At 39.4% G+C, this 21,830-nt stretch overlaps 2 pseudogenes; one reads left to right on the forward strand and one right to left on the reverse strand.

The window, feature by feature from the left end:
• The window catches only part of LOC101444420 (threonylcarbamoyl-AMP synthase-like), a 257,591-nt pseudogene that overhangs the window by 78,045 nt on the left and 157,716 nt on the right, over window positions 1-21,830 (forward strand).
• LOC111764832 (small nucleolar RNA SNORA44) lies at window positions 8,442-8,601 on the reverse strand (annotated as a pseudogene).

The following is a 21,830-nucleotide window of genomic DNA, read 5'->3' on the forward strand; positions in this document are numbered from 1 at the left end:
TCTCATTTTCTGCTTGGATTCAATTTCCTAAACAGGGGTGAATGTGGAGCTCATCTTACTGCTTTCCTTTCTTCTAGTATCATAGCTGCTTTAGCTGTTTTTATTTTTTTGTCTGGCTTATGGCAAGAGGGTTACGTTTAATACCAGCTATTCTGCCAGTGCTGCAGCTGAAAGTCCAATAGTATTTTTTTCAATGTTTCCTTTTTTTTTTTTCTTTCCGGTACCAGGGCAGAGGATTGGACCTGGGACCTCATATGTAGAAAGCCAGCACTCAACACTCAGGCACATCAGCTCCCCAAGTTGGTTTTTTCATGTGTTTGCTTATTGTTTGTTTTTTTTTGTTTTTAGTAGGCACCGGGACTCAAACCGAGGACCTTCCTGTGTGGGAAGCAGGTGTTCAACTGCTTGAGCCACATCTGTTCTCCTCCAATAGTTTTTTATTTTAATTTTTAATTTTTTCACGTTTAAGTTCTATCTTTCTGGCCATTCCTTTAAAATAAATTATTTTTAAAAATTTTTTACTGGATACATATACTTTTTTTTTTTTTAAATCATACAATCTAGTAGCTTTTAATTGATGTAGTTGTCAATGAAAGATGGAGTTTTTGGCATATCTATTTGACTTGATCTTATTTTTCCTTTGGTTTCTCTCTTTGTGTGCGTGTATTTTACTTTAAGTAAAAAGAGAGGTTCTAATTAGCAGCGTTGATGTGGATGGGTAGCTAGATTATTAGATTTTTCAAATACTTTCAAGATAATGCCCAGGAGTTATTTTACATTGAAATGTAAAATTGGACTATTAAGTTTACTTTCTTTTCTTCAAGAGCAAGACTCCTCTCTGACAGGTGGTAGCTGTTGCAAACCCAGCATATGTCTAGCCCTTTTTAGCTTCTTCAAAAGCTTAGTTAAAAGAAATTGGATTACTGTGGTTTTGCATTCTGATAAGATCAGAGAATGAGTAGGGTATGCATATATCTAAAAATGATGCCAAACGAAATAGGTATATTCTCAAATAAAACAACTTTTTCAAACAGTGAGTTTAGACACATGGGGGTGAATCTAAAAGTCTTATTAATGTTCTGCACTCTAAAACTACTGAAGTGAATTCTTCAGAACTGGCACGAGGACCAGCTATATGATTTCTGGGGCCTTGTGCAAAATAAAAATGTGGGTCCCCTTGTTAAAAATTATTAAAAATGTGAAAATTGGGATGGCGGGGCATAAACCAAGTATAGGGCTTTTCTGAGCTTAGGGCTCTATGTGACTGCACAGTTGAAGCAGATCCTGGCTGGCACTCTTACCTGCTATGCAATATTGCCTCCTACCTGTGAGGTGTGAAAAAATATTACAGATAAAGACTCTAAAGCCAGTTAGACAAAATGATGTGATTAAGGATCAGGTGACCTCATTCTGAACCTATCCGTCCTTTCTCTATATCACGCTAACTCCCTAGGGTAGTAAACTACGTTCTCCCTGACACCACCTAACCTGGGCTTGGAAGCTTCTGATAGGTCTTCCCACTCATGGTCTCCTCAGGTTAACAGGAACAGTGATACTGTTCCTGCTTGATAGGCCATCTTCTAGTATATGTTCTACAGAGGGCAATATCGCCCATGTGGAAGGCGCACAGCAACAGGGAGACTATCGTATCCCCTGATACCATCGGGGGAATTTCTTCCTACATAAGCAACTCTTTCCTTGTTGACTTACTATGCAGTAGAAGGTTAACTCAGCAGGTCTGCATTATCCAAACCCTGCACATTCCAGAGGTCTTTGAGACTGGTCCTTGACCAGCAAGCAGGCATACCTCCAACTCTTTGGAATAACCTGCCTGATAAGAGTGTCTTCGTGCCTGGGGCCTTGGGCCTGCCAGATAGTTTATACTAACAATGGTATTTATGGTAAATATGTTTGTTCACCTGGGTTCCTGGGTCACACTGTATCAGTTTGACCTCTGGGTGTGAGGATTCGGACAAAGACTTAATAGTTAAGGCCATTCACCTGTGTACTCCAGGATTATATGACTGACCCCAGTAAAAACCCTGGACTCGAAGGCTTAGGGGGGTTCCTCTGTTTGGCAATACTTTGAACATGTTGTCATACATAATTTCTGGGAGAATTAAGTGCTGTCCTTGGGACTTGACTGGGAGAGGACAAGTGGAAACTCATGCTTGGTTTAGTTTGGACTGCCCTATGTATCTTTTTCCTTTGGTGATTTTAGTCTGCATCTTTTTGCTGTAATAAACTGTAGGCATGAGGATAGTAGCTTTTCTGAGTTCTGTGATTTCTTTTCATGAATTGCTGAATCTGAGGCTGTTCTTGGGAACCCTTGAAACTCTTCCTAATTACTTTTCTAAATAATACACATTAGCTTCTTAGGTTAGCTTCTTACAGTAGTATGTATACTGAGTGGACTCTTCCAGTTTTCAACAAAAGGGGGAAAATGATTAGGAAAGCAATAGGATGCAAAATTATGCATATAATCTGATCTTAATTTTTTTTTTTTAGCACAGAAAGACTAGAAGGAAGTGTACCAATAGATGCATATTGATATATTGGATGATGTTTGTTCTTATTTATGCTTTTCTTTACTTGCCATATTGAGCATATGTGAATTCTCATATAAAAGAAAATTTGCAAAAAATTGAAAAATATTTTTTCCTGGGATGATGGCATGGTATAAGAAATCAGGCATCTTAATAATTTGGGACATATACTTAATGATATGGATTATTTTAGTATCTTTTAATTATGCTAACAGGTAGTATGCTGAAGAAAAAGCTTTTATAAGTTGCTTTTATAAGTTGGCCATTCCATATTGTGTGTTGTCTTTGTTTTCTCAAATTTGTCAGTGGGGTGAATAACATTTGATGAATGATAAGGTTCCTTTTGCATTTGCTGTTTTCCAATCTATCGGGAATACCAGTAAGATAAATTCCCGGTTATACAGGATGATATTGAGTTAGCTACAAGAAGAAATGGATATGCTGCTGCTCTCAGCATGGTTTAAGTGTAGTAAAATTTGTAAAATATTATTAAACTTTTAGTCAAACAGCTGCTTAACTATATGTTTACTGAATATGTATCCCTGAAATTTACTTCTGAAATTTACCTACTCAGAGACTTATTCCACCTCACCCCACTCAATGCCCTATTAATTCTAGAAGTCTGCCAGAGAAGCTCATTGTATAATTTTATTGCTTCTGTCTTTTTGTGGATTACTTAAGAATAGGACCAATTACAACCCACATCTTTCATGATATTTTTTCTTTGGTACATGTAGAACTGAGAAATAATATGTGACTCTCTATCTTCAATAATACGATGTAAAACCTTACATTTATATAATTTATCGTTGTCTCCTTTTATTTATTTTTTATTTTTTTGAGGTACCAGGGCTGGGGATTGAATCTAGGATATTGTATGTGGGAAACTGGCACTTACCCACTGAGCCACACTGGCTCCCATGTCCCCTCCTTTTAATTCTCTCTCTCTCCTTCTGACTTTGCTGAATTATTTCAGGCCCTCATCACTCTTTGGCAATTATAATCCCTTTCTGTATTTGCTGTCTTTCTCCTCCATCCCATGCCACCTTTCGCATATCTTCAGAAAACTTTCTTAGACACCCTGTTCACAAACCACGGATGGCTCATCACTGCCTATACCCTGTAAGTTTCAATTGCACTAAACACTTGAGGGCCCCAACCTATCTTTCTAGCCCCATTCTCCACTATGGCACCTCGTCCCATGCTACAGCCGAACTGGGGTTCTTAGTCTCCCCTGAACCTTCTGTGACTCTGTGTTTTTGTTCTTTCTTTGTTGGGTCTGGGATGTCCTCTCCTGAGTTTGGCTGACTGAAATCTTAGTTGTTTCTAGGACCTGATCCAATGTGGACACACTCATGAAGCCACCTCATTCTGCCCTCCACCTCAGACAAATTAATTTTTCTTTCCTCTGTGTGCCCATTAATCTTTTTTTCTATGTAACTAATATGCCATTTAGTCTCTGCTTCGAAGCACAGTTATTCTAAGACATGTTTATTTCATTTACAAATTTATAATACTCCACATAGATGGAAACTGCCGTTGTCATCTTTGTCTCTTCACAGTGTCAAGCAGTGTTGTTCTCATTCATGAATTTAATTAGGATAACACTTCATGGTTTACAAAGAGTTTTGACACACATCTGTCCTTTCATTTGGCCCACCCAACTCTCACAAGTAGACTGAGCAGGTATTATCATTGTGTCAGATAAAGTCACTGAGATGCCAAGATGTTGGGTGTCATTTGGGGGCTAAGGGAGAGACAATAATGATTGAATGCCTGCTTTAGGCCAGGTGGCAAGTACTGTCTTGTTTAATCATCACGACAACCATGTGGAGTGGGTATGATATCCACATTTTGCAGATGAGTAAACTGAGCCTCACCGATACTCAGAATAATATTTTCTCGTATCAGATGAACTAGAGAGTGACAGAATGAGGACTTAAGACACTGGACTGAGAAGTGTTTTAGGCCTTTTCCCACTGAGGTGCGCTCCGTCTCTCTGATATGACATTGAAGTTAATGAAGTGTGATTAGCATCTGTGGTTTCTCTTTAATGTTTGTCTCTGCATTTTGATGCACCTATGCATTTTGAGTGTATCAGATCAGCCTGGGGCAGTCGACTTTGAAAGAATCACAGCAGGATCTCTGTCCAGCAGGGGGGGTGGGAGAGCAGCAACTGTCAGATAAAAAAGTCCCAGCTACCAGCTCTGAGTCAGATTTGCTGTCTTTGTTGTGTCAGTATTTCACTTGGTCTTGTCTTGTGGTTTAAAACCAGTGTTTTGCCTTTGTTTTCCTTCGGTAAGAGGACTGCCTTTACCAATACTGTCTTAGAAGGGGCAGAAATTGGTTTCTTAGAAAAACGCTGTCTTTGGACCCCATTGTGTTTCATTGGTGGATAGAATGAGAAGACACATGGGCTAAGAATCCCATCTGGACAACGTAGTAGGATCAGAATATGTGTTATCTGAAATCCTTGCTGGAAGAAGCCCAGTCATAAATAAATTAACAAGAAAATGGGAGACAGTGGTATCTTGTCCTTCATGGCATGTTACATGTGGGGAAATTGGGCTCCTGGAAGGCAGTTGATGGAGGTGGGCCAGGAGGGCAGCCCTGAAGGGTGAGGAGGCGAGTTGGGAAACGAAAGGGCTGAGTGACTGAATAATTGGTACAGCATGTGCTGGGAGCTAGCAGCTGAGATTTGGCCTTCATGGGTGAAGCTGGAACAAAGAAAGCAGAGATACAGTTGTGGTAGAAAGCTAAAGAGAGCATTTTGTACACAAAGGTGTACAAAGTTCAGAACTGTGGCTGGAGTTGGACTGTGAGGTGGGGAACAGCGAGTAGGGACTTTGGAGAGATGAGCCCGGGGCTTGGTGTTGAGCTTGTCAGGGTGGTGTAGGGGATACTTACGGAATTCAGAGGGCAAAGTACTCATTTCACCTGAGAAGACTGACTGATGCTGGCTGAGCAGGTGGCAGTGGATGCCTGAAGTGGGTGACATCCAGAATGACCAGGGTCTGGCAGCACTTGTTGCAGGTGCTCTGCACTTCTCCTTTCAAGCTGCCCTTCCATAGTACCATGGGTTTACCAGCTCCCTACACTATTTTTCCTCTGGTTGCCCTTCGGTTAATACCATTTGAGAGTTAGTAAAGTGTTGGGAGATGACACATGTGGATATTTGGTGCAGGTGGGTGGAAATATAAGATTCTTTGAGAGTCAAGGGAGTAAAGGTTTTTTTGGCCAGTCCCTGGATGGAGAAAGCAGACACATACATTATCTACCAGAAGAGGTATTTTGGGTGGGGGCAGCCATGCTTTATGTCTACTTAAATGTGTGTCATGTGAAGCAGGAAAATCGAAGACAACTGGAAGCCACCTTGAATTGTCTCCCAGCAAGTTTTGCTTTCTTTTTTATTTCCCAGTCTTTGGCATAAATACCTTCTTCCCTTGACTTGTGACAAGCTGAGGAGAAATGACTAGGTTCCCATTTCTTCTGTTCTTGATTGGGATTCATGTGGGCATAGGTTTGAGCTCCCCTGATGACCCAGGAAATCGTTCCAGTTATTTAGTGGAAATGAAGCACTTATTTCAACATAGGAGTTAAACTGTATTTAGGGTGACAGAATGCCAAGAATTCAGCTCTAAATAATAAGTGAAATCAGTAAGCAATTTTTGTTACTGGTGTTAAATTAAGAAACTCAGATAAGCCAAAACTTACCATTGTTTGTTTAATACCCTCTGGTCATAGATTTTTTTTAATTCAAGGTTTTAGAAAAAAAATTTTTTTTGGTAAAACAAAGCAGGAGTGATATGTCTAATTAATTTTGTATGATGCAGAACTCATGAGGTGTTTTTCCTATTCTTTTTTGAAAAAAAAACACTTTGAGGTATAATTCACATAACATACAACTTATCTGATTTTTAAAGAGTACAATTCAATGATTTTTAGTGTATTCACAGATATGTGCAATCAACACAGTCAATTTTAGAATATTTTCATCACCTTGAAATGAAACCCCATACCATTTAACTATCACCTCCCTATCCCCCCCTCCCTATCCACCCCCTTAGGCCTAAGCAACCATTCATCTACTTTTTGTCCTATCATGGTGTGTTTCTAAAGTTAACTTTTTCTGATTTTAAAAGTGGTAGATGCTTGTTGTAGAAAATATTGGGAAACATATGAAAGTAAAAAAGAAGAAAGAAATTATCACCTGTAATCTACTTAGATGACCAATCTTAACATTTCAGTGATTTCTTTCTGGACTTTCAGTTTTGATGCACACACTGTATAATTTACATAGTCTAATTCATACTTTATAATCAAATGAACAATCTTGTTTTTCCCCACAGTACTGTATGGTGAGTATTTTTCAATGTCATTAAGATAAGATTATTTGTAAGCATTTTTTTTATTTAAAGATTTTTATTTTTTTATTTCTCCCCCCCCCCCCAACCCCAGTTGTCTGCTGTCTGTGTCCATTCCCTGTGTGTTCTTCTGTGACCACTTCTATCCTTAGCAGCAGCACCGGGAATCTGTGTTTCTTTTTGTTGCATCATTTTGCTGTGTCAGCTCTCTATGTGTGCGGTGCCATTCTTGGGCAGGCTGCACTTTCTTTCACACTGGGAAGCTCTCCTTACTGGGCACACTCCTTGTGCGTGGGGCTCCCCTACGGGGGGGCACCCCTGCATGGCAGGATGCTCCTTGCATGCATCAGCACTGCGCATGGGCCAACTCCATATGGGTCAAGGAGGCCCGGGGTTTGAACCGCGGACCTCCCATGTGGTAGGCGGATGCCCTATCCATTGGGCCAAGTCCGCTTCTCTGTAAGCATTTTAATGGCTGCATAATTACCCTCTGAAAGTACCAAACTTTATTTAATTTTTTAAAATTGTAAACTTTTCATTTTGAATTAATTTCAGACCTACAAAAAGTTGCAAAAATAGTACAAAGATTTTCAGTATACCTTTCACCTAGCTTTTGCAAATGTGAACATCTTACATAGTAACAGAACAATGATAAAAACCAGAAAATTAACAATGATATGATACTGTTAGCTGATCTACAGACTTTATCCAAATTTTGTTAATTTTTCTACTAATGTCCAGGATCATGCATTACATTCAGTTGCAAGTCTCCATAGTTGCTTCCAATTCAAGATAGTTTCTCCATCTGTCTTTGCCTTTCATTACCTTGACTTATTTTGTAGACTGTCCTTTAGTTTGGGTTTGTTTGTCATTTTCTTGTGGTTAAATTGTCATTTTTAACAAGAATATCACAAAAATGATACTGTGCCCTTCTCAGTGCATCATTTCAAAAGATGATATTCCATAACTTATTAAGCCATTCATCTATAGTTGTACATTAGGGTAGTTTCTGCTTTTTACACATAATTCTGGAGTGAGCATTTTTGAACAACAAATTTTCTCTGTATTTGATTATTTTCTAAGGAGCAATTCTTAAAAATGGAATCATGAGTCAGAGTGTAGACATTTTTAAGGCTTTTAATATCATATTATTGCCCAATTGTTTCCCAGAAATATTTTTATCCTCTTACTCTTGTGTTAGTAATATTAGAATGCTCCCCCACCGACAGGGAATGTAATTTTTTTTCTTTCTTTTCTTTTTTTCCCGTAGAGTAAGTCTTTTTTTGGTCACCAACATGTCAGATACAAGGAATATAAGCATTAAACAAAAAGCAAAGGACTGCTTGCAGTGTTCAGTTTCTACCTATAATTACCCAGGTGTCTTTTAGCCTGCCTCTTCCCAGTGCTTCTCCCAACTTTAGGTCCATAACGAAATGAGGATTGCTTTCTAGGTATCACAGACCTGCTCCAGCAACAAGATGGCATCTTCAGGCTTGTTACACTGTTTGGAAACTCAGGGGTAACTTGCAGAATAAATAGGAATGGAATGAACCAGTTGAAATTGAACTGGACTTAAATTTCAATTTCATTTGAACCTGCTGACCTGGGTTGTCACTGACTCTCCAGGTTGCTCTTGCATGCATTTGGAGGTCTCTTGACCACAAGCAGCCAGAGACCCTGGGAACATGCTGGTGTGTTTTTTTTTTTTAAGATTTTATTTATCCCTCCCCACCCCCTCATTATTTGTACTTGCTGCATTTGTTTGTCTTTGTTTCTTTAGGAGGCACTGGGAACTGATCCTGACACTGCCAATGTGAGGCAGGCACCTAATTGCTTAAGCTACCTCCTTTCCCTGCTTTGTGGTGTCTCTTGTTGCATCATCTTGTTGCGTCAGCTTACCGCAACTGCCTGTCACTCCAGCTCACCATCCTGCTCATCCTCTTTAGGAGGCACCAGGAACCTCTGCTCCTTGCTTTTGTTGTGTCTCCCATATCTTTTTCCTCATGTGTCTCTTGTGGCGTCATCTTCTGTCAGCTTGCTGCGCCTGCCTGTCATGCCAGCTTGCTGTCTTCTTTAGGAGGCATTGGGAACCTAACCATGGACCTACTATGTTGACCCACATACACTTCCCTACAGAATGTTATTAATAGCAATACAACACAATTAAAAAAAACAAACTGTTAATTTAATTACTGTTGACACTGATCATTTATATATATGAATTAACTTTTCATTCTCATTTCACAATCTAATAATTCTCAAACCCTTTTGCATAGTGCTAAGTGCTTTACATTTATCATCTCATATAATCCTCATAATTACTCCCTGAGAAGGCTACTATATATTTCCATTTCACAGATTAGGAAGCTGGTGCTCAGAATATTTAAGTAATGTGTCTTACTTAACAGGCAACTATTAATCAGTGGAGACAGAATTAGAAATCAGTCCCCCTGGCTTAAAAAGCACATGCTTTTAGCATATAACTCTTAATACTACCCTCTCTTTTTGCATTACAAAGTATTTTTTGATTATCCTTTAAGAACGAAGTTTTTAATGCTTTTTAACATCCTAGAAAATTGTAACAGAAAAATCTGTGCTAAGTGGTTTAATTCTTAAAATACAAAAGCTTTAATAAAATAAGAACTCCAGAAGGATTATTCTTTTTATTTAAAATCCATTATATTTTGGATTAAAAAAATTTTTTTATACCCAGCTGGCCGAGGATGGCTCCCTCGTCTGTCTGCTCATCTTCTTTAGGAGTTATCAGGAACTGAACCCAGGACTTCCCATGTGGGAGGCGAGTGCCCAACCACTTGAGCCACTTCTGCTTGCCGTGATGGTTGCAGGATCTGCTTGTTATGGTGTCTGCTCATTGAGGCATCTGTTTATTGCAGGATCTGTGGCATCTGCTTGTTGTAGCATCTGCTCATCTTCTTTAGGAGGCACTGGGAACTGAAACTGGGACCTCCCATGTGGGAGGCAGGTGCCCAATTGCTTGAGCCATATCCCTATTGGACTTCTTAAAATTGATATTAGTTCCTTCTAAAAATGATTGCAAATAAAATTGCCCTTTTAAAATGTGTTTTTTCTTTGTAAAATTTTTTGTTTTGAATGTGAAAAACCCTTCTAATCTTGCCTCCTTCCATTCTAGCAATGATGTATTTATGGGAAATGAAAATGCAAGTGGCTTAACATTTGTGTTATTAGGTTGGCGCAAAGGTAACTGCAGTTTTGCATTGTTGAAAATTGGAATACATTCTTAAATGTAGTTATGTTATACAGCATTTTAATGTGCATTTCTCACTTTATGTTTTTTTTCCTAATTTATTACTTGCTGTTTATTTTATATATTTTTAAGACTATGGAAATGATGTTAGACAAAAAGCAAATTCGAGCTCTTTTCTTATTTGAGTTCAAAATGGGTCATAAAGAAAAAAAAAAAAGGGTTGTAAAGCAGTGGAGACAACTCACAACATCGGACAAATGCATTTGGCCCAGGAATGCTAATGAACGTGCAGTGCAGTGGTGGTTCAAGAAGTTTTACAAAGGAGAGGAGAGCCTTGAAGATAAGGAGCTTAGTGGCCAGCCATGGAAGTTGACAATGACCAACTGAGAGCAATCATCGAAGGTGATCCTCTTAAACGACATGAGAAGTTGCTGAAGAATTCAATGTTGACCATTCTGTGGTCATTCAACATTTGAAGCAAATTGGAAAGGTGAAAAACCTCGATAAGTGGGTGCCTCATGAGCTGACCAAAAATAAAAAAATTGTCATTTTGCAGTGTCATCTTCTCATTATATGCAACAACAATGAACCATTTCTCAATTGGATTGTGACAAGCGATGAAAATTGGATTTTATATGACAGCCGGTGATGACCAGCTTAGTGGTTGGGCCAAGAAGCTCCAAAGCACTTCCCAAAGCCAAATTTATACCAAAAAAAGGTCATGGTTACTGTTTTGTGGTCTGCTGCCAGTCTGATCCACCACAGCTTTCCGAATCCTGGTGAAACCATTACATCTGAGCAGTATGCTCAGCAAATTGATGAGATGCACCAGAAACTGCAACACCTGCAGCCAGCATTGGTCAACAGAAAAGGCCCAGTTCTTCTCCATGATAACACCTGACCGCACGTCGCACAACCAATGCTTCAAAAGTTGAGCAAATTGGGCTCCGAAGTTTAGCCTTATCCACCATATTCACCTGACCTCCTCCCAACTGACTACCACTTCTTCAAGCACCTTTTTTTTTTTTAAGATTTATTTTTTATTTCTCTTCCCTCCCCCCCCCACCCCCAATTGTCTGCTCTCTGTGTCCATTCACTGTGTGTTCTTCTGTGTCTGCTTGTATTCTTGTCAGCGGCACTGGAAATCTGTGTCTCTTTTTGTTGCGTCATCTTGCTGTGTAAGCTCTCCGTGTGTGCAGCGCCACTCCTGGGCGGGCTGCACTTTTTTCACGCTGGGTGGCTCCTCTTATGGGGTGCACTCCTTGCGCCTGGGGCTCCCCTACGTGGGGGACACCTGTGTGGCATGGCATTCCTTGGGCGCATCAGCACTGCACGTGGGCCAGCTCATCACATGGGTCAGGAGGCCCTGGGTTTGGACCCTGGACCTCCCATGTGGTAGGCAGATGCTCTATCTGTTCAGCCAAATCCGCTTCCCTCTTCAAGCATCTTGACAACTTTTTGCAGGGAAAATGCTGCCACAACCGGCAGGATGCAGAAAAGCTTGCCAAGTGTTCACCGAATCCTGAAGCATGAATTTTTATGCTATAGGAATAAACAAACTTATTTCTCATTGGCAAAAATGTGTTGATTGTAATGGTTCCTATTTTGATGAATAAAGATGTGTTTGAACCTAGTTATAATGATTTAAAATTCATGGTCTGAAACCATAATTCCTTTTGCAACAACCTAGTAGTAAGCATAAGAGATAATAGTCTCCCTCTTTCCCATTTTCAAAATGCTCATAGTTAAATTACCTAGCCTGAGAGGGAGGTAGGGCAAGGATTTCCATCTCCATTAGGAAATGAAAGCTGAGAGACACTGGGCAATATCTCTAAAGTCATATAGCTAGTTTGTAGTAGATTTGGTTGGTAGCAAAATATGGATAATTTAGAAGTGAGTTGTGAAACATTGAAATTCTAAACACTCCTCAAATTTCTCTCTTCTGAATAAGAATACCATATCCTGTATGGATGTCTTTAATTTGATATCTCATAAGAAGCAAATGTATCTTTAAAACAGCATGTCAAAAATGAAATTTAGGTTTCCCAGTAAATCTACTCCTCTAAAGTTTGAGTAAATGCCTCCATCATCATTACATTTGCTTAAACCACAAACTTGGGAGTTATTCTTTTTTGTTGTTTTATTTTCTTATATTCAACCCCCATATCCAATGTTTTACCTCCTGTGAATTCTAATCTCTTGCCTACTTTTGTTCACACTATTATGGTCTCTTACCTGAATTTTACAACAGTTCTCTGACTGCTGTCTGTCCCTTCAGCACAATTTCCCACATCTAATCCTATTCTTCCCCCTTCAGCAGCCAGAATGATCTTGCCCAGGTGTTAATCTTTTTCAAGTATAAGATTTGGTAAGATTCTTTTACAATATAACAAACTACCCCTTCATGTCTTAAAGGGCATACTAAGGAGGTTCCAAATGGGTGGATGGATGTGCCTGAGGGCTGAGGTTTGACTACCTTAACCAGGCTTAACCAGGTCCTAGCAAAGCAGTTATTAAGAGTAGTTAGTTTAACGGCTCTCATCTTCCTGGAAGCTGAATCTGAGTAGAAGAGTAACTGCTGCCTGTGATTAATGTTAAACCCAGGTGTATGTTGTTGGTCTTAAATAATGCTTGGCCTGATATATGAATCCTGTCTATTTGTGTTTTGTTATGTTGCAATGCAGAAATTCCTTTATACATTTGGGCATAAGAGTTGACTAAATAGATGAATTTCCTGGAAAACTGAAGATTTGCTCCTTTAAATGGAAAAACTGTATTAAATGTTTTGAACCCAAAATATATTACATACCTCTCCAGTCACAGCACCCAGCATGGTATATTGTTTCCTGATTACTCAGCATTGAAAATGGAAGAAAGGACACCACAGCTTCCAGGGCCTGTTGAGAGGTATGGGACCATTTGGCCCTTCACTGAATAGCCTCAGGTAGCTGTTCTCTACTTTCTATAATTCTTCTCTCTTCCCTAGGTGACATTTTGTCCTGTATCTATGAGCCTCTCTGTAGCAGTTCTAGTCTCTAATTCCAAATTAGTTGGACACTGGGGACCTAAATCTAGCCTGAGAGATATATGTAAAAACAAGAATACATAGTTCCAGAAGGAGAATATAGGAACTTTTCCAGGATCAAAGTCTATAAATGTCAGAACATGGACTTTGTGACATCCATTTGATTGAACTATATGCAACTTCTATTTCTGAATGTCAAATTGTCAAATATTGACAGTTTTATCTGGTTAAACTAAATATATATTGATGAAAAAAATGGGTTCCAGATCCATGAATTTCTTATTTGTGGAACTACTTTTTGGGTGGAAAATAAAAATGAAAATGCATCAAACTCAAATTATTTGCAAACTTTCACAGATGTAAAATAATATTATCCTCTTAATTGACAATTATTGTTAAATTACAAAAATACTTTTTTCTAAACTTCAAGCTTTTTTTCAATCTACGGTGTTAATTAAGAAACATGTCACACTCCTTCTCTGCATGGAAGTATAAAGAGCTTTAAGAATATTGATGATACCAGCAAGTCTGGTGACCCACTTTACATCTATCAAATGTTGCACCCAAATTGTTGTGTTTTCTCCCTTGCAGAGGCACCAAGAATTTATTTGTTGTTTAAATATCCTTGACAATGTTTTTCCCTCAGCAACTCTTTTTTTTTTAACAGTTTCACAATGCATCATTTTTAATCTAAATAGAATTCCCAATATATTTGTTTTTTAAACACTTTTTAAAATTAAAGTTAATAAATCACAAAGAAAGTACATTAAAAAACAAAAAACATGAGAGATTCCCATATACCCCACTCCTTACTCCCCCACCCCATCATTTTTGTAAATTGTATTTTTTGCAGATATACACATCACCCAAAACATGTTACATTAAAAAATACAAGAGGTTCCCGTATACCCTCCACCCCCCCACCCCACTTCCACACCAACAACCTCCCCCATCATTGTGGCACACTCACTGCACTAGGTAAACACATTTTGGAGCACTGCTGCACCACATAGAGAATAATTTACCCTGTAGTTCACACTCTCCCCCAGTACATTCAGTGGGTTATGGCAGGATATATAAAGTCCAGCATTTGACCCTGCAATATCATTTAAGACAACTCAAAATCCCAAAAATGCCCCCACATCACATCTCTTCTTCCCTCTCCCTGTCTCAGCAACTACCGTGGCCACCTTCTCCATCTCAATGCTACAATTTCTTCTATTTCTTGTCACAATAGTTTTATAGTAGAATATCATCAGTAAGTCCACTCTAATCCATATTTTATTCCTCCATTTTGTGGAACCTGGGATGGTGAGGTCCACATCACCTCTGGATCAAGAGGGGCTTAGATTCCACATGGATGATGGATGTAATTCCTCTGAACAAGAGTGCAGTTGTTAGCATTCTTGATCCCCTGGTGTGGTGGTTGACCATCCCCACCTCCCTGTTAGCTGACCTGGATAAGTCCAATGAACCAGAGAGTAGGAGTCGCAACTCTGCTGAGGCTCAGGACCCAGCTGACACATGGGCAGTCTGGAGATTCTAGTCCCCTGAGTATGCACCATCCCTAGTGCCAACCACAGGTTTAGTAAAAGTGACAGAAGAGGCATGTGTAGGAAGGTCACATCTGAGTCCAGCTCCATCATACTCAGGAGCACAAATTCCAAAGTAGGGCCCTCTGCCATGGCATAGAACTCCAAATCCATCTGCCATGACCATATAACCTGTGGATCTCCGTAGCCTTCGGGAGAACCAGCACCTAGGGTTGTATCTACTTTGGCTCTCTCTGGGGTCCTGTTGTGGTGTATGTAAATGCGACCCTTCTGATGACCTCCTGACTCTTTGTGGAAGACTCTTAGCCATATAAACTCATTTGTCTTTGCCATTTCCCCCTTTTATTCAAGGTCAAAAAGCAGTTTTTAACACTTGATCCAACATGTAGGCTGAGATATTCTGATGGTCTCCCTAAGCAACTCTTATACCTTTGTGGCAATAACAGTATGATCTCCTTCCATATTATTATACTAACAAAGAGATTTCATATGAAATTTAACCCATTAGACTTTAAAAATTTTTTTATATATCACCCACGCACCAACAAACATAAACAATAAGTGTATAGTAATAGTTGTGAACCTACAAAACAAATATATATAACATCATAAAGGACTTGTATAACTCACCCTACCACCAACACCTTACATTGTGGTTAAACCCTTTTAACTAATGATTAAAGGGCATTGTCAAAATATTTCTACTAACCAAAGGATTTTCCTCCAACCCTCCCTATTATTATCTTTTTATTTATATGTGAACATACATAAACAATCGAGTGTATAGTAAAAGTTGTGAACTTACAAAGCAAACGTGTAACATCATACAGGGGTCCCACACATCAACCCTCCACCAACACCTTGCATTGTCATGAGATGTTTGTTACAAATTACGAAAGAATATTGTCAAAATCTTACTACTAATTATAGTCCTTATCTTACATTTGGTGTGTTTTTCCCCCAACACACCTTATTATATTTTTTAGGTATATTTTTAATGACAGAAGTTGTAAGCTTATAAAACAATCATGCACATGTGCAAAATTTCCAAGCAACGCCCCCCTATCAACATACCACTCTGTGTTGGAACATTTGTTACAGATAAGATAATATCATCTGATTGTTACCATATCCATAGTATACATTTGGCTCACATTTTCCATACTGCCCCATCATCAAACAGTACATCTTTGGCATAGATGCAAGAATATTTAACTTCTAACCACAGTCCATAGGTCATTCCAGTTGTATTTTTCCCGTGCGTTCCCAACACCTAGCAGTAGTGATATACATTTGCTGTAGCTCACAGAGGACACTTTTGCATCTGTAACATCAACCACAGTTCTCATCCACCTCTTGTTTACTGTGCTATTCAGTTCCTAGATTATTCCCTAGCATTCTGTCAATTGGCATTTACATCCCTAGACTACCATTTTCAGCCATATCCCGATTTAGAAACTAGCTATTACTATTTTTACCATCCATTCTATACATTTCCACACTTTTACAGTAAAGCTAATTTAAACTTCTACATACATTAAACATCAGTAGTCCATCTCAGTCCTTCTCTTATCTTCATTAAGAATCCACCAGCTACCACCAGGTCTTGAAGATATTTTCCTACTATTTCTTCTAGAAGTTTTATGCTTCTTGCTTTTATTTTTAGTTTTTTTAATCCATTTTTAGTTAATTTTTGGATGAGGTGTGAGATAGAGGTCCTCTTTACTTCTTTTGACTACAGATATCCAGTTCTTTCAGCACCATTTTGCTGGATGGACTGTTCTGCCCAAGCTGTGTGGGTTTGACAGGCTAGTCAAAAATCACTTGACCATACATGTGAGGGTCTGTTTCTGAGCCATCAATTGGGTTCCTTTGGTCTATGTATATGTCTTTATGCCAGTACCATGCTGTTTTTACCATAATAGCTTGGTAGTATGATTTAAAGTCCAGAAATGAGGGTTTGCTTTTCCTTTTATGATGTTTCTGGCTATTCAGGACCCCTTACCCTTCCAAATAAATTTGCTAATTGTGTTTTCAAAAAAATTTTTTAAATGCTCGTGGAATTTTTTATAAGAGTTGCATTGAATCTGTATATCAATATGAGTAGAATTGACATCTTAATGATATTTAGTCTTCCAATCCATGAGCATGGAATGCTCTTCCAGTTATTTAGGACTTTTTTGATTTCTTTTAACATTGGATTGCAGTTTTCTGAATACAGGTGTTTTACATCATTGGTTAAGTTTATTCCTATTTGAATTTTATCTGTCATATTTTATTTTCACTACTCCTTTTGACATTTTTAGTTACTTTTATTGATATAATCTTCACTTCTAGACTCTCTTCCAGGCCTCTCTTTCTTGTCTTTTCTTTTCTGGCTCCAGCACACCCTTTAGTATTTCCTGAAAATCTGGTCTCTTGCTTAGAAATTCTCTCAGTTTCTGTTTATCTATGAATATTCTAATCTTGCCCTCATTTTTGAAAGACAGTCTTGCTGGATATAAAATTCTTGGCTGGGGGGAAGCTGATTTGGCCCAACTGATAGAGCATCCACCTACCACATGTGGGGTCCAGGGTTCAAACCCAGGGCCTCCTGACCCATGTGGTGAGCTGGCCTACGCGTGGTGCCAATGTGAGCAAAAAGTGCCGTGCCATACAGAGTTGTCACCCATGTAGGGGAGCCCCATGTGCAAGGAATGAACCCCATAATGAGAGCCCCCAGAGCAAAAAAAGTGCAGCTTGCCCAGGAGTGCACACATGGAGAGCTGATGCAGCAAGATGACCCAACAAAAAGAGACACAGATTCCCCTGCTGCTGACAAGAATGCAAGCAGACATAGAAGAACACACAGTGAATGGACACAGAGAGTAGACAACTGGGGTGGGGGTGGGGGAAAGGAGATAAATAAATAAATGTTTTTTAAAAAAATTCTTGGCTAGAAATTTTTCTCTCATAGTATCTTAAATATATCAGAACACTGTCTTCTTACCTCCATGGTTTCTGGTGAGAAATCAGCACTTAATCATATTGGGTATCCCTTACATGTTATGCATTGCTTTTCTCTTGCTGTTCTCAGAATTCTTTGTCTTTGGCATTTGACATTCTGATTAGTATGTGTCTTGGAGTTGGTCTATTCGGATTTTTTCAGATGGGAGTACATTATGCTTCTTGCACGTGGATATCTATGTCCTTCAATAGGGTTGGGAAATTTTCTACCATTATTTCTTCAAATATTCCTTCTGCCCTTTTCCCCTTCTCTTCTCCTTCTGGGCACCCATGACATGTATATTTGCACGTCTTTTGCTGTCATTTAGTTCCCTGAGAACTTGTTCAAATTTTCCATTCTTTTCTTCATCTGTTCTTTAGTATGTTCACTTTCGGAGGCCATTTCTTCAAGCTTTCCAATCCTGTCTTCTCCCTCCTCAAATCTGCTATTACATGACTCCAATGTTTTTTTAATTTCATTTATTGCACCTTTCATTCCCATAAGATCTGCTATTTTTCTATGCATGCTTTCAAATTCTTCCTTGTGCTCATCCAGTGTCTCCTTAATAGCCTTAATCTCTTTAGCCATCTCATTGAATTTATTAAAGAAATTTGTTTGAACATCTATTAGTTGTCTCAACTCCTTTATGCCATCTGGAGCCTTATCTTGTTCTTTTAACTGGGCCATAGCTTCCTGTTTCTTGGTGTGGATTGTAACTTTTTGTTGGTGTCTTGGCATCTGGCTTATAGAGTATTTATTCTGGGTGCAGTTTTTTCTTTAGTTTAGGGCTTCCTGCCCTTTCTCCCTTGCTGGTTGTGTAGCAGGAGCCAAGGATGTAGTTGGTGCTATAAACTGTGGAGGCTCAAGCTGCGCTCATTGCCCCAGGGATGGATGAAGCTTCTCCCAACTTTCTCCTTTCCCAGAGGTAGGGACAGAGTTACAGTTGTGTAGAATAGTCCAAGTCATGCAGGCCTAGACTGTAGTTGCCCAGAGTGTGATGAAGCTTCACACCCCTTTCTCCCCTACCAGGGGCATGGATGGAGCTGCAGGTGTGGGTAGCAATCTATGCAGTGCAGGTGCAAGATGATCATAGTTGCCCCAGTAGACTTTTAATTATTCAGTTTGTGCCAGCCAAAGATATCCTCAGTTACCTGGATAAATTGGTGCTGAGCTAGCCAGCCTCCTCCCTGTCAGAGGTGGGACTGAAGCCTAGGCTAGGGCTGCAGGCTGATCCAGGTGAAAGAAACCGGTTCCTACCATCATTGTGATACTTGGTCAGGCTGGCTTCCCCTCAGGCTGTGGGTCAAAATGGCAGCCACCGGCCTTTTTCTAACTTGGACAAATTCACACCCCAGTTGTTCCTAGGGTTATTCCTTAGCCATCCGGAGTCTACCAATTAGTAGCTGAAATCAGTAGCTAACTGTCTCCTCCTCCCATTTTTGGGAAATGGAGCTTCCAATTCCAGTCACAGAACAGCTCCTGGGACAGCTTGCACCGCCAGTGTAGAACAATCACTGGCCTGCGAGGCTTAGCCGGCAATTTCCTGGAGAGGCTGGCACAGGTCCCTGCAGCTTCCTCCCTGTTGGAGGTGGCACTGGGTCTTAGCCTGTTCCTGCAATCTGACCTGGATGGAAAGAAGCCGGTCCTCACCAGGACTGGGATTGTCAGTCCACCCTGCTTCCCTTCGTGTCAAATGCAGAGTTAAGATGGCGGCTCCCAGCCTCTTTCTGACTTGGACAGACTCAAACTTTAGCTTTTCTCAGGATTATACTTTATTTAGCCCACTGAATTTTGCTCATCAGTAGCTGAAGTTGGTGTCCAACCATCTCTTTCTCCCCTCTTTTAGGGAAGCGGAGCTTTCAATTCCAGCCGTGGAACAGCTCCCCAGGCAGCTTGTGCCTCCAGTGGAGGATGGGCACTGGCCTCTGGGCATGGAGCATCCTACTTAAGAGTCTTCTCTACAGCTGGGTAGTCTCCTCCTTCCATTCCTTCTAAGATGTTGCAGGATGCTCTTCTGGCCTCCTGGAGCCCCCAAACAGGTGCTTCAGCTAGCTCCAGAGAGCACTGAGTGTTTACTAACTGCCCTGTAGTAGGAGCTGACTCTAGGAGCTCCTTCCTCTGCCGCCATCTTGCTGTCTCTCCCCATTAGACTTTTTTTGAGTGAAAATTTTTACTGGGTCACTAAAGCACGCTGCTGACTTTTTTCTCATAGGAAAATTTTCTTGATAAAGGAAGCAGTGTGTTGATTAACTTTCTGTGCCAGCCCCTTAATCTGAGTAAACACTCCTAAATGCTTTCCTGTTGTTGCTGATACTTCCCCCTGAAACTTAAACTCCAAGCCAAATTTGTGGACATTGTAATCTTTCATAGGTTTATACAATTCAGAGCTAGTTGTGTTTGATGGCAATGAAGCTAAGAAAAATAATTCTTCATATTACCATCATGTTCAAATTGCATATGAACTAAGACTTGACATGAGCACTCCATCTGTGCATTCATCAAGTTGTAATGAAAAATACTTTATTAGCTTTCTTTGTTCATTGCGTTAGTCTTTCATGTCATTAGCCAGTTTCTGAATATGCCAATCTGTGAGACCACTAGAAAGTGGTACATGAGGTGCATTTTTTGCTGTGTATTCATTAAAAACTTCGAAGAAAATATCTTGGATTCAGCCTTTCACTAATGTCTTTGATTAATGTCAGTTGTGTATGGTTTGTTAGTCTTAGCAACCTGAAGTGCTGTTCTGTAAAAAGTTCTCAAAGTACTGTTTATGGAAGAGATATTTTGTCTGTGTCAGCTATTTAATTCAATATTTTTTCTTTCAAAAATTTTTTTGGACTTGTTTATTTTTTTTTAACACAAATATTACTTAAGTTTAGGTGGTTTCATTGCTTCATTAGTTGTGTTTCTACAAATAACATACTGTGGTTTTAGCACTTGACCATCAATTACTGTTACAAAATCAAACAAACCTGGTACAAAAGGGATAATATTCTGAGTAAAACGAGTACAAACTCTTCTAATCTTTATTTATTTGGAATCACTCCCATTGTCATCATTTGCCACATTCAAAAAAGATATGAAGGTATGAAATCCAGTGAAGCTTATTTTGTCATTAGCAAATTAGGGTTAAAAATAGATTATCGAAATTTACTTCTATAATATAACTGGTTGCTAAACTTCAATTAAAAAAAAAAGCTTGGGTAAAATTTGAATTAATTGTAAAATGATGTTATTAAAAATGCTTACATTTACAGTTTTTCTAAACTTTGGGGTTTCAACTGACTTACCTGAAAATACATGTAGCCCATGTCATGTGGACTTACCTAGCGAGTTTAGCAACTCGGAACTGATCTGTTCCTTGCGGTAAGAGGTGGCCAGTGATCACACGTTTGGATGGTGCAGCAATATCAAATTGCAGTTTCCAAACGTTTACCCAGTCAGCTTTGGTTTGTCTTGTTGCGGACCTATAACAAAGAGTCCATGGACCAGCATCTATTCACAAACCACATTTTGAGTAGCACTGAGCTACTTAGTTTTGAGATGTAGTAGCTGTCATTTAAATACTACATTACAGCCCACAGAGCATTCTTACATCCCTTATATCCCTTTTCATTCTACTTTGGCTAATATCCTCATTCTGCTGCTGCATTTCCCACAGCTAGGAAGTGGCAGTATTCTGTCCTCCTCTGTCCTCCAAGCCTCTCATACCCTCTTTCCCCCAAATCCAATGGACTGTGTCATCTACAATTCCTAAACACCTCCACAATAGTGAAATATGTAAATAATGCATATGTTATTATTACTTTTTCACCACTATTTGCTATAACAACTCAGTTCTGGATAGATAAGAGGACTACTATATTTCAGCAGATTTATAGATGAACCACTTCATTTCCATTCTTAACTCCCTCTATAATAGGTGTTGAAATTGAAAATGCCCTTAGGGGCCAGACAGGTAATATAACAAGGGAAGTAGATTGGGTTAGACTATGGTGAACTGACCAGACACTCTGTTTAAATTGGACAACTGCTGTCTACTTAGTTTCAGCTCATTGTTACCATACACTATTGTGAGCCCAGAGCCACTAGGTCTTTTGATTTTTAGGAAAGTTGGAGATCCAGATTTT

This window comes from Dasypus novemcinctus, chromosome 5 (genome assembly GCF_030445035.2).
Source record: "Dasypus novemcinctus isolate mDasNov1 chromosome 5, mDasNov1.1.hap2, whole genome shotgun sequence".
Taxonomy (NCBI): domain Eukaryota; kingdom Metazoa; phylum Chordata; class Mammalia; order Cingulata; family Dasypodidae; genus Dasypus; species Dasypus novemcinctus.